At 40.6% G+C, this 17,425-nt stretch overlaps 1 protein-coding gene across 3 annotated transcripts in view; it reads left to right on the forward strand.

Moving 5' to 3' along the window:
• The first annotated feature begins 9,324 nt into the window (after nucleotides 1–9,324).
• Nucleotides 9,325–17,425, forward strand: part of SYK (spleen associated tyrosine kinase) — a 103,983-nt gene continuing 95,882 nt past the window's right edge. For all 3 annotated transcript variants that reach the window (XM_060153567.1, XM_060153568.1, XM_060153569.1), the window contains exon 1: nucleotides 9,325–9,471. The gene's annotated coding sequence lies outside the window, so the exon portion shown is untranslated. The remainder of the gene's footprint in view (nucleotides 9,472–17,425) is intronic.

The raw sequence follows: 17,425 nt of genomic DNA on the forward strand, positions 1-17,425 counted from the left end.
GCTACAAGTAAAGAAATAAATTAGAACACTCCCTACCACCATACACAAAAATAAACTGAAAATAGATTAAAGACCTAAATGTAAGGCCAGATACTCTAACACTCTTAGAGGAAAACATAGGCAGAGCACTCTATGACATAAATCACAGCAAGATCCTTTTTGGCCCACCTCCTAGAGAAATGGAAAGAAAAACAAAAATAAACCCATGGGACCTAATGAAACTTAAAAGCTTTTGCACAGCAAAGGAAACCATAAACAAGATGAGAAGATAACCCTCAGAATGGGAGAAAATATTTGCAAATGAAGCAACTGACAAATGATTCATCTCCAAAATTTACAAGCAGCTCATGCAGCTCAATATCAAAAAAACAAACAACCCAATCCAAAATGGGCAGAAGACCAAATAGACATTTCTCCAAAGAAGATATACAGATTGCCAACAAATACATGAAAGAATGCTCAATGTCATTATCATTAGAGAAACGCAAATCAAAACTACAATGAGATATCATCTCACACTGGTCAGAATGGCCATCCTCAAAATATCTACAAACAATAAATGCTGGAGAGGGTGTGGGGAAAAGGGAAGCTTCTTGAACCGTTGGTGGGAATGTAAACTGATACAGCCACTATTGAGAACAGTATGGACGTTCCTTAAAAAACTAAAAATAGAACTACCATATGACCCAGCAATCCCACTACTGGGCATATACCCTGAGAAAACCGTAATTCAAAAAGAGTCATGTACCACAATGTTCATTGCAGCTCTATTTACAATAGACAGGACATGCAAGCAATCTAAGTGTTCATCAACAGATGAATGGATAAAGAAGATGTGGCACATATATACAATGGAATATTTCTCAGTCATAAAAAGAAACGAAATTGAGTTATTTGTAGTGAGGTGGATGGACCTAGAGTCTGTCATACAGAGTGAAGTAAGTCAGAAAGAGAAAAAACAAATACAGTATGCTAACACATATATATGGAATCTAAAAAAAAAAAGAGAAAAATGGTCATTAAGAACCTAGGGGTTGGGGCTTCCTTGCTGGCGCAGTGGTTGGGAGTCCGCCTGCCGATGCGGAGGACGCGGGTTCGTGCCCCGGTCTGGGAGAATCCCACATGCCGCTGAGAGGCTGGGACCGTGAGCCATGGCCGCTGAGCCTGTGCGTCCGGAGCCTGTGCTCCATAGCGTGGGGGCCCACAGTGGTGAGAGGCCCGCGTACCCAAAAAAAAATAAATAAAAGTTTAAAAAAATAAAAAAGAACCTAGGGGCAAGACGGGAATAAAGACAAAGACCTATTAGAGAATGGACTTTAGGATATGGGGAGGGGGAAGGGTAAGCTGTGACAAAGTGAGAGAGTGGCATGGACATATATACACTATGAAAAGTAAAATAGATAGCTAGCGGGAACAGGGAGATCAGCTCGGTGCTTTGTGACCACCTAGAAGGGTGGGATAGGGAGGGTGGGAGGGAGGGAGACACAAGAGGGAAGAGATATGGGGACATATGTATACGTATAACTGATTCACTTTGTTATAAAGCAGAAAGTAACACACCATTGTAAAGCAATTAATCTCCAATAAAGATGTTAAAAAATGTATTTCCATAACATGTTATGTAATCCTATAACTGAGTGATAAAACATCTTATATAATCACACATTTATATGTCTCTGTATGCAGAGAAATGACTGAAACTACATCAAGAAAAGTTTGAGTAGCTGCCTCTAGAGTTGTGACTTGGGATGACTTCTATATTTTACCCCTTTTATTAGATATATATTTTCTTTGGAAATCCAGAGTTCTTTCTTGAGTCATTTCTGTATATAAATTCTGTCTTCGTTTAACCCCATCTGTCTAGTAGCCCCCTGACATTCCTTGCAATCTATTTTGTCTTTGACTCAAATCAAAGAGCCCCCATTTGGAGAGGAGGGAGACTTGAGGGTCCCCAGACTCAAAAGTCAAAGTATGTATTGACAGATAACTTCAGTCAGTCACTCCTTTCTTCAATTTCTATATGGCAACAAATTTCACAACAAACTGTGTTAATAATATAAAAGATACATTAATTTGAAAGCTTTTCATTTTTAATTTCAAAAATAAATACAAATTTTTTAAGCAAAAAAAGACAAAAAACATTCACCCATTTCTCCTGTCCCCTACCTCCCCTGGCAACCACCAGTCTGTTCTCTGTACCTTTGGGCTTATATATACATATATATATTAGATTCCATTTTTAAGTGAGGTCACATGGTATTTGTCTTTGTCTGACTTATTTCTCTTAGCATTATGCCCTCGAGGTCCATCCATGTTTTAACAAATGGCACAATTTCATTCTTTTTTATGGCTGAGTAATATTCCACTGTGTCTATACACCACATTTTCTTTATCCATTCATCCACCAATGGACACTTAGGTTGTTTATATATCTTAGTTATTGTAAATATAATGCTGCAATGAACATGGGGGGGCAGATATTTTTTCGAGTTCATGCTTTTATTTTCTTCAAACACCAAGAAGTGGAATTCCTGGATGATATGGTAGCTCTATTTTCAATGTTTTGAGGAACCTCCCTACTCCTTCCCACAGTGGTGGCACCAGTTTACATTCCCTCTAACAGAACAAGGGATCCCTTTTCTCTACATTCTCACCAACATTTGTTATTTCTAGTCTTTTTGATGATAGCCATTCTAACAGGTGTGGGGTGGTATCTCATTGTGGTTTTGATTTGCATTTCCCTGATGATTAGTGATGTAGAACATCTTTTCATGTACCTGTTGGCCATTTGTATGAATGAAAAGAATGACAAGTTTTCATTTTTAACTGAGTTTCAAGGTGGCAATTGCAACCCCAGATCAAACCTGAAAATTCAAATCAGTCAAGTTTTTCAAACATTATTAAGGGAAGAGATATATGGGAAATGCAAGCAGGAAATGCCCATTCATGGAACTGCAACATATTTTGCATCAGAATATGTTTCTTTGTTTCTAGGCATATTTTTTCTAGGTACGCTTGAAATAGATTATGATTCCCAGGGTACTAATATTTAATAGAATTTCATACCAGTACGCTTAATGCTTTACATTAGAAGACTTTCTTAAAATAATATTTTCTCATCAAGTTATTTACTTTATATTTAACTTAATTTCCTCCACAAATCATTCACCATCTCCCTAAGACCACATATAGACTTAAAGAAACAAAATTCATTTGAGTACTACTGAACTAAAAGAAAAATACCAGTCATTTTTTACAAAGTGTCAATTTTTTTTTTTTTTTTTGTGGTATGCAGGCCTCTCACTGTTGTGGCCTCTCCCGTTGTGGAGCACAGGCTCCGTTCGTGCAGGTTCAGTGGCCATGGCTCATGGGCCCAGTCGCTCCGCGGCATGTGGGATCTTCCCGGACCGGGGCACGAACCTATGTCCCCTGCATCGGCAGGCGGACTATCAACCATTGCACCACCAGGGAAGCCCATAAGTGTCAATTTTATAAGTTTAATTTTCTACTGTCTGAGATATGCAAGTACAATCTCTAGCATGCATGCCAAGGAGGGTGCAACAATTATTTGTTTGGTTCAGGGATGAGTAGGTCCATAGGGACTAATGTTAGTTAATGGGAATAGAACATAAGGAAGTTCACATCTAAAAGTGTTGTTAAAAACAATAGAGGTTCTGGAGGTGAGCAATTAACAGGAAGATGGTAACTTAATAATACTAGTAGCAATAAGCAAAACAGACCAGCTGGAAGATTAACAGAACCAGAACAAGAGGTAGTTAAAAAGAGCCTTCCCGAGTAGGAGCAAGCCTCAAAGCCTAGTAACATCTGTCCCTGCAAAGAGAACTGACTTTAATTGGATCAGACAGTTGAGCAATTTATACCCAGGGCATTGTTGAAAACAACAAAGAAATCAGCAGGCAATTAAAAGAGGTTAAAATCTTGGTGTGACACCAACAGCAAACCAGTCAGAAGCTCGTCAAGGAGATCAGGGAAAGACAAAGTCAAAGAGACCCCATTAAGACCACAATCACTCCCCATGGTCAGAGATATTGTCCCACACCCAAGGCTGTGCCCTCAGAGGAGTGACATCACAGGCTTCCCACAGCCAGGAAAATAGTCCAGCCAATACCAGACAAATGCACCGGCAAACAGGCAAACATCAACAAGCCCTGGTGGAGAGATCAGTCTCCAAACTTGCTATGTATAACCTAAAGTGTTCAGTTTTCAACCAAAAAAGAAAATGAGACATGCGTAGAATCAGAGCATCATCACCTATACACAGGAATAGAAAGCAGGCAACAGAAACAGCCTTTGTATGCCCAGACGGTGGGCCTAGTGAACAAAGACTTCAGAGGAGTTATTATAAATATGTTCAAAGAAGTAGAGGAACCATAAAAAAGAAAGAAAGAAAAAGAAAGAAATTGAAGAAGACCTAAAAAAATGGACCATGTTCATGGATAAGAATATTTAATGTTGTTAAGAGGGAAATGCTCCCAAATTGATCTACAGAGTCGACACAATCCCTATCAAACCCCAACTTCTGTTTTTGCATAAATTGACAAGTTGATCCTAAAATTCATATAATAAATGCAAAGGAACCATAACAGCCAAAACAATCTTGAAACAGAACAAAGCTCGATGACTCAAACTTCCCAATTTCCAAGTTTACTACAAAACTACAGTAATTAAGATTCTGTAGTTCTGGTGTAAGGACAGATATATAGATCAATGAGATGGAATGGGAGTCCAGAAATAAACCTTTATGTTGATCTTCAACAGGGTGTCGAGATAATTGTGGACAGAATAGTTGTTTCAACACCTACTGTTGGGAAAACTGGATATGTGCCTGAAAAAAAGCTGAAATTGGACCTCTGCCCCAAACTATATATAAAAATTAACTCAAAATGGATCTGAGACATAAAAGTATGAGTTACAACTATAAAAATCCGAGAGAAAAACATAGGAGCAAATCTTCAAGATCTTGGGTTAGAAAATGGCTTCTTATATATAATACAAAACTACAAGCAAAAAAAGAAAAACTGAGAAAATTGAACTTCATCAAAATTAAAGACTTTTGTTTGGTATATGATACCATCAAAAAAGGGAAAAGGCAACCCTCAAAGTGGGATAAAATATTTGCAAATCTTATATCAAATAAGGGACTTGTATCCAAAATATGTAAAGAACTCTTACAACTCAATAATAAAAATGAGTCAACTGAAAAGTGGGCAAAGGATCTGAATAAACGTTTCTCCAAAGAAGATATACAAATGGCTATAAAGCACATCAAAAGATTCTCAGCATTATGACATAAAGGAATGCAAATCAAAGTCACAGTAAGATACCACTTCACATGCACTAGGGTGGCTATAATCAAAATGACAATAACATGAGCTGATAAGGATGGAGAGAAATTGGAACCCTCCCACATTGCTGGTGGAAATCTAAAAATGGTAAAGCCACTTTGTTGTTTTTTTTTTTTAATTGAAGTATAATTGATTTACAATGTATTGGTTTCTGGTGCACAGCAAAGTGATTCAGTTATACATATATATATTGATTTTCATATTCTTTTCCATTATGATTTAGTACAGGATATTGAATATAGTTCCCTGTGCTATAGAGTAGGACCTTGTTGTTTATTTATTTTATATATAGTAGTTTGTATCTGCTAATCCCATACTCCTAGTTTGTCCCTCTCCCACCCCCTTTCCCCTTTGGTAACCATAAGTTTGCTTTCTATGTGAGTCTGTTTCTGTTTCATAAGTAAGTTCACTTGTGTCATATTTTAGAGTCCACCTATAAGTGATATCCTGTGGTATTTGTCTTTTTCTGTCTGACTTACTTTATTTAGTATGATAATCTCTAGGTCCATCCATGTTGCTGCAAATGGCATTATTTCCTTCTTTTTTATGGCTGAGCAGTATTCCATTGTGTATATATACCACATCTTCTTTATCTATTCATCTGTTGATGTACATTTAGGTTGCCACCATGTCTTGACTATTGTGAATAGTGCTGCCATGAACACTGGGATGCATGTATCTTTTCAAATTATAGTTTTCTCCAGGTATATGCTCAGGAGTGGAATTGCTGGATCATATGGCAACTCTATTTTTAGTTTTTAAGGAACCTCCATACTGTTTTCCATAGTGGGTGTACCAATTTACATTCCCACCAACAGTGTAGGAGGGTTCCCTTTTTCTCTGCCCCCTCTCTAGCATTTGTTATTTCTAGACTTTTTGATGACAGACATTCTGACCAGTGTGAGGTGGTACCTCATTGTAGTATTGATTTGCATTTCTCTAATAATTAGTGATTCTGAACATCTTTTCATGTGCCTATTGGCCACCTTTATGTGGTAAAGTCACTTTGGAAAACAGTCTGGCAGTTCTTCAAAGTGTTAAACGTAGAGTTACCATATAACCCAGCAATTCCACTCTTAGTTTTATATCCAAGAAAAAAATAAAACATATATCCACACGAAAACTTGTATACAGATGTTCATGGCAGGATTATTCATAACAGCCAAATAATAGCCACTATCTAGAAAAAAATAAAGAACCTTCCTCCTCTTTCACCCACACCTCCCTTCTACCCCTTCCCAGTAAAAAATGGAAGGGGGAGAAATAAAAATGTAAGTTACCAATAGTAACCAAACAAGAAAAGGAGAAGCGCTTAACTGGATGAATTTAGAAAAATGCTGGCTCATCTACAAAACAGAAGTTTGAGAGTATCACAATGAGGTCATGTCCCCACCTCCCAAAAACTACATCTTGTGAGTCTACAAAATCCTGACAATTCTCTCTCAAATCTTGAGAGAAGAAAAAGGTGTAATTACAATCTAAACCATCAATCAAACTTGAAGGTAGAAACTTTTGGGATATGGAAGGTCTTTAAAATACCTACTTCCGCTTCCCTTATCTGGGATTCATATCCCAGTTAGTGGTCAGCTAGAATTCTAACCACATTGGAGGCCACCACTACATGGCTTCTTTTATCAGTGGCAACATACCCACCCCAGGTATTGATAATTAACATAGGGATGTTAAATATGGACTCTCATTGGGGGTATTAGGGCCATTAGAAATATATGATTGCCTAAATTATTTTAAAGACACACTTCACCTGTGGAGTCATATGAACTGTAATGTATCTACTTGTTAATACGTTTTTTAAAAAATAAATATCTGTGTACAGGAAAAAAATACCTACTTCTGCTTCTCAGGAAACTCCTGAAGATTGTGTTCCACCAAAATGATGGCGTGAACTAAGGGAGAGAAAGCATGGAATACAAAAAACACGGACTCAAAGATTAAAAGAAATGTGAATGGAAGCACAGAGCAGAGCACAGAGCATAAGAAATGAATCCTTGAGAAACAGTAACCACCAGCTGACCAAAATTGTGCCCAAATTTCCAGCCCAGGTTCATATCACCTAGGTGGTCCCAAAACACAAAAGCTGAGAATTTACCTTAAATTGTCCAAACACCAGTTGCACCCTAGGTTTCTGACAGAAGCAAAGGCAAATTCTCTCTGAAAGAAAGTACCTTCTCCCTAGGCCTCAATTAATCTCCACAAATAATTTTTCAAGGACAATGAGTGGATCACATCCAATGTAGCCAAATACACAAGGAAGCCAGGCACCATGAGCAAGAAGCAATGGTAACAGACAACATAAGTGTACATTAAAGACTTCATAAGGTGCAATTAACACAGCAAAACCACATATAAAATATATATTGACTATTTTCAAAGAAATATAAAAATAAAGGACCTCAGGTAACAGGAGACTTTAAAAAGTAAAGGTGTCAGGAGTCCCTGAGACCCTCTGGGTGCAGGGCTTTGTTAGGAGGGCTTCCAGGACCCGCATGTGATCACAGCTAAGATTTATTTGAATGAAAGATAAAAAGCAAAGTCAGCAAAAGGAAATGGCACATGGGGTGAAGGAAGAAAGGCTGGGAGAAATGTGTTGACTTTTGGGAGGATTCTTTTTCTAGGCATTTGTGTGATGATTTTAACTTTAAAAAAAAGCATACTAATTAACTTTCAAGATGACTCAAAGGTGGGAAGGACTGCAGCAATGCTAAAGGGTGGCTTAGAGATGGATCCAAAACTTCATCTCATCTCCCACTAGCATTCCCTAAGGAAACGTTGTAATCTTAGTAAAAGCAAGACAGATCACCCTCCTGCCCATTTCCAACAATATTGCCAGAGGATCTGCAGCCTCTGTTTAGACAACAATGGATATTTTGTTGGTTATTTGCAGTAAAATTAAGTCCAGTGGTTAACAAATATAACCATAATAAAAATCTTGCAATTGGAATAAAAATTTCGTGGCAAAAATAAATGGAAGAGAATGTCCCAGTGGAAAATGCTGAGGGGCTCCAACCGAGTGTAAATGCTTCCTATCACCTTATTTTTCTCCATGGCAATTATAATCTAACACACTATATATTTTATTTTATTAATTGTATTTCGGTTCAGGTACAGCTTTTTAAAACAGGCACTGTTAGCCACTGTTACCAAGAATGTGAGGGGCTTGCAACTTTTATGGGAAAATTTTAAAGAGGGTTAACAGAAAAAAGGGGGAAGGGGAACCACGTAGGTGTTTTTAAACTATTTTAAAGACTACGGAGAAGGATGAAACTTTAATTAGGATGAAACAGAACCGTTCGTGGGTAAGAAGGACGCAAGTTTAACTCACTGTCAAGAACCTTGTAATAATTAAAGCCCTCAGAAAACTGAATTGTTGGACAGGCTGGTCTCACCCAAAGGTGCGCTATAAAATCTGATGTTCACCTAAGGCAGAAGCCACCTGGCAGGATGACAGGGGCCTTCTGATCACCAGTCAGCAGAAGCGTCTTGGGTTGGTAACTGGGAATACCCGCACAGTGAACAAGATTCTCTTCCCAAGCAATTGCACGGCAAATGAGCGTGCCCCTGATTGCCTGTCGGTCCTTGGAAGGATCAGGCAGCAGGCAGGCCAGGTGGCAAGAGGCTCCTGTTGTTGGCCGCACGCCCTTTTTTGGTATGAGGCCCCCTTGTCCAGGCCTTCTGCGCCCGGGAATTGGCAAGGATCGCCCATCTGGCTCCTCTCTCTTCTCCCCTCCGGCCTCCCGCCTTGTAGGCCAACCCCGCGGGCTGGGTTCCGGCGCGCTCCGGCCGCCGCTGCCCTGCCCTGGGCGCTGGGGGCGCACATGGCACACTGGGCGGTCGCGGCGCAAGGGCTGCGGGGCGGTCCCAGGGCGGTGGAGCGCGGCGGCCTGGAGGAAGCGCGGGGCCTGCCTGGGAGCGTTAAGGAAGTTGCCCAAAATGAGGAAGCGCCATGCACTGGGCGACTGAGGCGACTCCGGCGGCGGGAGCAGCGAGGAGGAGGGGGCTGCTCGGCGCGGCGCCCAGAGCTGCCCCCTAGTTCGCGCCAGTCCGGTTCCCGGAGACCCGCGCCCCGCCCTAGCCTCACCTGATACAGGTAGGTGTGGCCGCTTGCTCTCTCCGCTTGGGCAGTCGGGACGCACCTTTAGGCTTGGGAAGGCGGCGTGGAAGGGGAGAAGGCGCCGAGAGAGGGGAGGATGCGGCCCTTCCTCCTTGGCCCGCGCAAGGTCTGTGCGCCTATGCTAACCCAGACGGGTACGCCTAGGGCCCTCCTGCTTTGATAATCGGAGGGAACATTTGATAAAATTTTTCTATTGAAAACTAGTCAGTTGTGCCAGCTTTTCTCCTAAAACTAGTTAGTGCCTCTTGGGGTCCAGCTTTTGTACGGGGAGCCGGGCCCGTGGGTGGGGGCCTGTGCCGAGAAGCCAAAACTTCAGGTGCTGCCGCGAGCGCAGGAAGTGCGGAAGCGGCTGGGTCCTGGGAGACTTAGCTGGAGTCCCGCAGGCACAAGAAACTCCGTGTCGGGGTCTCGGAAAGGACACATTTTCGTTTGGCCATTCACAGAATGCACTGGAAAATTCCACTGTATTTGTCGAAGTGACTCAATGTAGGGATGTTTATATGCCTGCAAAGGTTTTATTCATACTTTTACTACAGAAAGAAAGAGCAGTTGCATAAAACCATGAAAGTTTCTGAACCACTACGAAAATGTAGCATCATTGCCCTTTTTTCCACATTTTCATGGTAAAATAACTTCATCAGCCAGTGAATGACTTGAAGAGCAGTGAAGTTTTGTGTAGTCAAATGTGAATTTGAGTTAAAGATATTTTTGGTCATATTATGGCTTCAAAACCTTAAACCCACCTAAATAACGATACAAAAGCGAATTTTTTTTTTTTTTTTGGTTTGTTTGAATATCAAGAACTAGCAAGACAATCATTGGAGAAGTTAGAGTTTCAGTCTTTTGGCTGTTTGAGGGGCAGCTGCTTGGGAAAGAGAATCTCATTCACGGTGCAGAGTCTTCCCACTCATTAACCCAAGACGTTCCCGACTGGTGATCAAAAGGCCCATGCCATCCTGCCAGGTGGCCTTTGGAAACAGGATTGCAGGTTATTTTAATGAGTTTGCTTGACTTGCCAAAGATTCCCGTTTAACCCAAGTAAAACTGTTGACTGGAGATGTTCATTTTCTTAAACCCTGGAGGCATTTCAGTGTGTAATTAAGACTTGGAGATGTAATTTAAAGACTTGGAGATTCAAATTGTCACATCTGAATCTTCACGTTAAAAAAGAAAAATCATGGGATGATGGAGAATTCCTGAAAGAAATGGAATTGATTCTAGTATTTGTTTTCTTTGTTTTAGTAAGAACAAATTCATTGCTGTTACACAGGTGGCATTTTACTTAAATGCAATTTAATTCACTGATGTGCATATCACATCTCCCTCTCCCTGCAAAAAAAAAAAAAAAAAAAAGGCCAAACAGTGCCTGGATATGTTTGTCTTTGAGGTAAAAGGTTTAAATACTTGTAAAGTATTAGGTATTTTAAGTGAGAAATCTTGTCTACTAAAAATATTTTATCAAATTATTTTGTTCTGTCTGCATTGAACTTTTGATCTGTTTAGGGAAATTTTGCGCTAAAATAGAAACATTTATATTCTTTGTATTTGGAGTGCTTCAATATGTAGGATTTTGTAAATCATCTTAATAACCAGAATGTTTTTAATGTTTTAAGCCAAGGATAAAAGTGAGGTGTATATTTTAGCTCTTTATCTTTCCTGAGGGATGAAATTGTCAGAAAGATAATTTTATCCCTAGATTTGCATTTCAGAAATAAGTTACCTTAGCCTTCTTTAGGTTCATATTTAGTATTCTAAGTGCAGGTCTGATTTCTCTATTAAACCAAAGACTTCTTAGTAGGACATCACTTAGCACATAGCATATCCATAATCATTATCCAAAACCCTTGTGCCAAGATATGTTTTGGAATTCAGGGTTTTTGAGAATTTAGAATTCAAATTTAGAATCTGAATTTCAGCCTTGAGAAAGGCATTTCTCAGAATTTAGAAAGGTTTGCATACATACTGATGCCATATGTTACACACCACTCCAACACAGCCTGGGCAGCATCCTACAATCCCACATGTTAATATTTCTGCACAAACAGTGTGAAAAGTCTCACTAAGTGGAATAAAGAGAGGCTACAAATAGCCGTGTGTCAATGTCACTAAATGAGGTTCCCTATAAAACTCACCAAAAAACCTTGTTTTTCAGCAGTTTTTGGAGTTAGGGCTATGGGACTGATTCTGTATTAGATTCTGTCAAGCTACCGATTGCTTCTGAAAGCAAATTACATTTCTACTGCCCAACAACTCACACTTTCCAGTAATTAGATGGGTAGTTCCCCCCTTTCCAGGAAGCCTGAAATAGCAAGACTTTCCTGAATTTTCAGTGATAACAATCAAAATACAGATCCTCCAAAGTGAGAATACGATGTTTCATCCTTACTGAGAGACTTTCCAACAGCAAAGTTTCTGACAGTCTGATTCTAGAGAAAGAAGGCAGTAGTTACTTAAAGAAGGGCTATTACCACCCTTCACAGCTACATGGCCTTGGAAGAAATACTGTTTCCTGTTCACTTTGCAGCTCATTCTATCTCTGTCTGTTATCTGTACCTAAGGAATGGCCGGGTATTTTGTACAATCTGAGCTAATTTTTGCTTTCTCAGCTTTTCACCAAATAGATTTTTTTTCCAACGGTTCCCTAACTCACCACCACCCTGCCCCCCAACACTTTCTTCCACTTCTGGATTGATTTAGCTGCAAATGAGTGGAGAGAAAATTAGGAAATTAGGCCTTTGGGTAAGAAATTTTTTAAAAATGTCTGCACACTGAACATTGCTTTTCTTTTACAGCAGTTGAAATCAAAAGGCAGAGTCTTAAAGAGAGATTGGAATTAAATTGTCTGACTTAATTATATCTTACCATCTTACTCTTCTACCTTGGAATTGAACAAGTTGGGTTTTCTTTTTTTTCCACTCAGAAAAAGAGAGTTTTTTTAAACTGAGGAATTGTAGGAAGATTTAAAAAAACTAGGCTGATTGGATTTTAAAGGAAAAATTTATTCATTCATTTTGACTTTATATTAGCAGGAAAGTTTTCTACTAGCTTATAATTTTGTCTGGCAAAATGTTAGCCTGCGTCGGTTTGAATTTTTTTTTTTTTTACTTTAATAAGAGTTATGTAAGTTTTGCCCTATGAATCCTGAAAGGTGGTTGCATTGGAATCTTAAGTATAGTCAAATTTAGCCACTGCCAAAAATACCAGTAGAAGAAAGAATATTTAGTTTCTATTATAGTGGGTTTAACAACTCAGAAATGACTCTTTCTTGATTCTTTTATTTCTGGGAAACTGTGTATTTGTTTTGGTGGCTGCCAGAGGCTGATGATGGGAAGAGGAAGGTGAGGATGATTTAGAATATTGTTAACACCTCAATTACTAAGGGGGATATACTGAAAGCTTTTATGATGGACAGTATCTGGTAAGCAGCATCCTCTGTCCTGGGGGTACCTGTCTCTGACCCTGGAGTCCTGGCTCCTGAAACTGGAGAAGGCAGTATCCCTTAGTGCTGTGCTGGAGCCCTGGAGGGGAGCACAGATGTGGGAGGACACTGGGCTTGCAGATTGGCATGCTGAGTGTCACATCTTTGATCTGAAGAGAGTCTGGGCAGGCAGCAGGATTGACAGGAGAGTGTAGGGCTGATGTCAGGGTCCGTGAGGCTCAGGCCTGGATACAGTCAATGGGGGGAGTGTGGAAGGAAGGAAGAGGGCCAAGGGCCAAGTGTTAGGAAAAGTCACAATTTAAATATTGGTTTGTTTAGTTATACTCAGAATGGCTACAAAGAGCATTTGAATGTCCAACAGTTAACCTCCTACATTCCCACTCCATCTTTTTGTCTTGGTCAGCCCAACAAGTTATTAAATCTATCCGTTTTCTGTTCAATTGTCATGGAAATTTTTTGGTGGGACCAGAGTTAATCTTTCTTTTTATTTAATTTCAATTTATAAGAATACCTTCCAATGCTCTAGTACTGCTCCCCAAAAGCAATCTTTTAATCTTTTTAGCTCTTTCTTCTAAAATTTTTTTTCTTATTTCCTGATGTTATGTTCACTTGCACTTTTTTTTTTTTAATGTATCAGTTTTAGACAATGTCTCCTGACTACCTACTCTGATAAATAAGTGCATGGCAGTCCTAGACTCTTATTACTCAGGATAATCTTTCTACAATTTAGGGTTAAGATGCTATTTGGTGTTTGTTTACCTTGCTGTGGTTATATTTACTGCTAGAGCACAGTATATAATATAGTTCCATTTTCTTTCATTTACTCCATGTTGTTTTTCCTGGTGTAAACTCTTGTTTCATTTTTGTGTTTTCTCAGTTGGTCCTGTACCTGTTACAATTCTCTCCCCAGCTCTCTGACACAAAGCTAAACACCCCCCACTTGACTCAGTTTCCCACTGAGTCAAATATACCAAGCAACCTATCAGTTCCATTTCTCTCTTTTTCTGGAACCCTCCGCCTCCTTATGCCAGTCTGACGGTTTCTTTTCAGTCTTGCTACACACCTATTAATAACTGAAGCATATTTTGGGGAGTTGGTTAGCTAAATATATTTTCTGCAAGTTGCTGCCCTGTATACTTTTTGGAGTCTTAACATAACTCTTATCAACATTCATGTAGCTTTCAAATCCATTGTAAATCCATTGTCATAATTGTTGAAAACATTTTCCCCAAACTTTTGATTTCTATGGATATTTGCTCATTTATATAACTTATTACTTTTTGTAACTTTTGGAACTTTTATAATTTCTCCCGTCAGGACATATTCTGAGTCATGCTTCGTGAAAGATTACTTTTAGCTCCAATTTAGCGGTCAGCAGCTACGTTTTAAATCAGTCTCAGTGTCACCTCTGTATTTGCTCTGACCCTGATGGTTTATTATCTGATTGATGGGAATATGTATTTTCCTGGGACTAGGGAATCCACAGGGCTTTAATCAGATGGCCAGCCTCGATTCCCTGGATTTCTGAAGTGGGTGCTGTGCAATTTTAAATGGTATTCCCGAGGAAGCTTTCCTTGTTGAAGTGAGTGAAATGAGAGACAGAATAAAGTTGAGTAAGCAGGGTAACTGTCGTGGGCTTGTTCAGAGCCGTTGTGCAGGTGTTGTGCATGGTCAGGACATACGTCACTGAACTCTTACACCCCTGTGGTCATAGGATGCATTCATTGGTTCTTGGAGCACCTTGGGGACCAGGACTTCCGAAGTCCACTTTGGGAAACACTGGGTAACCTGCTACCCCTTTACAAGATCCTCGGGCTTTGCTTAGGTGGAGGCAGAATACCTCTTAAATGCTAAGAGTATTTTTTTAAAATTAATTAATTTATTTTTTGGCTGTGTTGGGTCTTCGTTGCTGCGTGTGGGCTCTCTCTAGTTGCAGCAAGCAGGGGCTACTCTTCGTTGCAGTGTGCGGGCTTCTCATTGTGGTGGCTTCTCTTGTTGTGGAGCATGGGCCCTAGAGCGCATGAGCTTCAGTAGTTGTGGCGCTTGGGCTCAGTAGTTGTGGCTCACGGGCTCTAGAGCACAGGCTCAGTAGTTGTGGCGCATGGGCTTAGTTGCTCCCTGGCACGTGGGATCTTCCCAGACCAGGGCTCAAACCCGTGTCCCCTGCATTAGCAGGTAGATTCTTAACCACTGCACCACCAGGGAAGTTCCAAAATGCTAAGAGTATATGAATCACTTGATTGCCCTAATGCTTCAAAGTCACAGTCACTGAATATTTTTATCAACAGTGGTTGAGAGTAGGGGGGCTGAGGTCCCACTGGGTTCAAATCTCACTGTGTTTTCAAGCTACTGTTTTTAGTTTTTGTAGATGGAAGGATTACAGGGGATTTCACTGTGATGTACGGTGGAGATCATGCATGCAGTGCCCATACCTGGCCTGTGGTTAGAACTGGCATAACTGTCACAGTCTTTCCCAGGTGGGTGGCTCTGGGAGTCTGCGCCTGTAGTCTTGGCTGGAGGCTAATAAGAGCAGTCCCAAATAGGTCACAGATGAGTAAGTACTGTCTCTGAAGTTAGTTTCTCTGGCCTGCAAGATGGGAGAACTTTCTATTATTTTCTTTTTGAAAAGTGTTAAATTGCATAACTGATGTCTAAGTACATATCCATTGGTGAAGAATTCAGATATAACAGGCGACATTGAAGCCCTCCTTAACCACCACCCTCAGCCCCAGCCCATCCCCACTGAGAGAGGGCAACTTGGTGCATATTCTTCTAATCTTTCATCCTGTGCATTCATGCATGTGTATATATGTGTGTATTTTTAGACGATGTAGTGGTGGTGGTGGTGGTGGTGGTGGTGGTGGTGGTGGTGGTGGGGTGTGTGTGTGTGTGTGTGTGTGTGTGTGTGTGTGTGTGTGTGTGCCTTCTTAATACCAATATCATCCTGCAACTTTCTTTTTTGAATCAACAGTATTGGGGGAGCCCTTCCTATCAGTGATCATCGTGCTTTATTCCAGGGTGAAAAATGATTGTTTATTGCTAGACATTTAGGACTTTTTTCTAATTTTTGATACTGTAAACAAAGCTGCAGGGAATGCACTTTTTCTTTCATTCTTTCCCTCTGGTTTACCTTTTTCATTGCATTTCATGGAACTGACAGGTTAATTACTTTCTTAAGAAAGATCTTCAGCCCTGTCCATCCTGTTATTCAGGCCATCTATTGAGTCATTTATATTTTAGCAAGCACTGAAGGTAGTTAATTATTTATTTTTTAAGTGATACATTAGGCTCTTGCCTAATACTCGTTTTTTTTTTCTCTAATATTTGTTTTTATTACTGGTTCCAGCGTAGATGTTCTCTTCTTGCTCCATGACCTCTGTCTTCTTTGGCACCTACTCATCTGTTTGCCCATTGGGTGCCTTCCTTTGTGCGGTTAGCTTTCCTGATGTGCTTGGTACTTCTAGGATGTATGCTGGTCTTGTTTTTGAGGTGCCCTACAAGTTAGTCTTTTAATGCTGTGTGTGTTGCATGGCCCTCTTGTAACCTGTCCCCCATGAGATGTGAGGAAGGTGAGACATGAGCAGGGCAGGACGAGCCAGTAACCAATGGGGGGGGCGGTGCAGGTGCTCTCTGTTCTTCATGGATGTGGCCATACCCTGCTTCTTCAAATGCACGTCTTTCCTACAGAGGGACTCCTGTTGCTCTTAAGGGTGCCAGCAGCTGAGGAGTTGGAGAGGGCTTGGCTGCCTGCCTGCTTCCCGCTCTGCTTCTCCCTCACCCCATCCCACCCAGGCTTTGTCATTTCCAAGGCACCACACCCTTGGCTCTTCACAGCCATCCCCAGCTGCCTACACTTAGGCTGTGGTTTCTTTCTTCAGTTTGAGCCCATCTCGCTCTGCTTCCTTCAACGATAGCAGTAGTTTCCAGCCCACTAGTAATATGCCTCCTTTGCTCCCCAGCGTGGTTATGGATTTATATTCTATGTTATTTTCAATGCTGTTTCTTTTCTTTCTCTGCATTTATAGCTGCTGTATTTACTTGAAGGGCAAGTCCACCACTTCCTTTTTTCCTTTCTTTTTTTTTAGCAACACCAATCAGCTGATGGTCATAGCTGTGAAGGAAGTGACAGGGAGGAGGGAGAGGAGCTCTCTAGAGCAGGCATGAATGGCAGGCTTGGGGCTTCTTTGGTCTTCACTGTTGCCCTGAGAGCTGGGCCAGCCATCCTGTAGCTTAGGCAGGAAGTGTGTCCAAGGAGAGGGCTGCAGTGGTCAAGTCTGTACTGATTATTAGGAAATTGCTAGTCCCAAATCATAAGTTTCTTAGAAACATGTTTAAGGACACCAGAGATATTAGAGGGAGAAAGGATCTTGGAGAATGTCTAATTCAACCTGCTGGTAAGCAGTGAGGCCCAGAAAGGTAAAGTGACTTTCACTTATCCAGCTGCTAAGTGATGGTGCTGTGATTCGAAGCCGAAAACCCAGGTGTTTCTAA

The sequence above is a fragment of the Lagenorhynchus albirostris genome, chromosome 7, assembly GCF_949774975.1.
Source record: "Lagenorhynchus albirostris chromosome 7, mLagAlb1.1, whole genome shotgun sequence".
Classification (NCBI taxonomy): Eukaryota; Metazoa; Chordata; class Mammalia; order Artiodactyla; family Delphinidae; genus Lagenorhynchus; species Lagenorhynchus albirostris.